Source organism: Gorilla gorilla, chromosome X (assembly GCF_029281585.2).
Source record: "Gorilla gorilla gorilla isolate KB3781 chromosome X, NHGRI_mGorGor1-v2.1_pri, whole genome shotgun sequence".
NCBI classification, from domain to species: domain Eukaryota; kingdom Metazoa; phylum Chordata; class Mammalia; order Primates; family Hominidae; genus Gorilla; species Gorilla gorilla.
In genome coordinates, this window is record NC_073247.2 from 96542929 (window position 1) to 96544501 (window position 1573).

General features: G+C 39.7%; 1 pseudogene; it reads left to right on the top strand.

Annotated features, from left to right (window-relative positions):
• The first annotated feature begins 401 nt into the window (after window positions 1-401).
• On the top strand, window positions 402-1268 carry LOC101131719 (protein SET-like; annotated as a pseudogene).
• The last annotated feature ends 305 nt before the right edge of the window (window positions 1269-1573 follow it).

A 1573-nucleotide genomic window follows, 5' to 3' on the forward strand; every position in this document is an offset into this window, starting at 1 on the left:
GACTTACAATGTTGAACATCTTTTCATATGCTTATTTGCCAAATTTATATATTCTTCGGTGTGGTGTCCGTTCAAGTCTTTTGCCCATTTATTAATCAGGTTGTTCATTCTATTACTGTTGAATTTTAAGAGTTCTTTGTGTATTTTAGATATCAGTCCTTCATCAGATGTGTGTTTTGCAAATATTTTCTCTCAGTCTGTGGCTTATCTTCTCAGTCTCTTGAAGACCCATCTTTTACCAAGGGGCAACATCAATTCAGTGAAAAAAAAAAGTGTTTAAAAAAATGATGCTGGTACCATTGGATGTCCAAATGTAAAACAAAAACAAAACAAACAGTCTTCTGCCTGCTTCCGGAAGAGCGAGGAGACTTGTGGTCTGGTTCTTGGACTTCCCTAGCAGCATGGCGTCCAAACGCCAATCTCCACTCTCACCTCAAAAGAAGAAATCAAGACCACCTCCTGCTCTGGGACCGGAGGAGACATCGGCCTCTGCAGGCTTGCCAAAGTAGGAAGAAAAAGAACAGCAAGAAGCCATTGAACACATTGATGAAGTACAAAATGAAATAGACAGACTTAATGAATAAGCCAGTGAGGAGATTTTGAAAGTAGAGCAGAAATATAAGAAAATCTGCCAACCATTTTTTCAGAAGGGGTCCGAATTGATAGCCAAAATTCCAAATTTTGGGGTAACAACATTTGTCAACCGTCCACAAGTGTCTACACTGCTTGGGGAGGAGGACGAAGAGGCACTGCATTATTTGACCAGAGTTGAAGTGACAGAATTTGAAAATATTAAATCAGGTTAGAGAATAGATTTTTATTTTGATGAAAATCCTTACTTTGAAAATAAAGTTCTCTCCAAATAATTTCATCTGTATGAGAATGATGATCCATCTTCAAAGTCCACTGAAATCAAATGGAAATCTGGAAAGGATTTGATGAAATATTCAAGTCAAACACAGAATAAAGCCAGCAAGAAGAGGCAGCATGAGGAACCAGAGAGCTTCTTTACCTGGTTTACTGACCATTCTGATGCAGGTGCTGATGAGTTAGATGTCATCAAAGACGATATTTGGCCAAACCCATTACAGTACTACTTGGTTCCCCATATGGATGATGAAGAAGGGGAAGGAGGAGATGATGATGATGAAGAAGAGGAGGAAGGATTAGAAGATATTAATGAAGAAGGGGATGAGGATGAAAGTGAAGAAGATGAAGATGATGATGAAGGGGAGGATGGAGAGGAGGATGAAAGAGAAGATGACTAATAGAACACTGATGGATTTCAAGCTTCCTTTTTCTAAATTTTCTCCAGTCCCTGGGAACAAGTTGCAGTCTTTTTCCCCCCCACCCCTCTTGTTCTCAGTTGCCCTGTTCTTGAGATCTCTTTTCTTTACACTATGTTTCTCAACCTATTTGGGGGAAAATACCTTGCGCAGAATGCAATGGGAAAAGAGTCTCTACCCCTTTCTGTTTGAAATTCATTTTTATCCCTTCCTGTCTGAACAAAAACTGTATGGAATCAACACCACCGAGCTCTGTGGGAAGAAAGAAAAACCTGCTCCCTTCACTC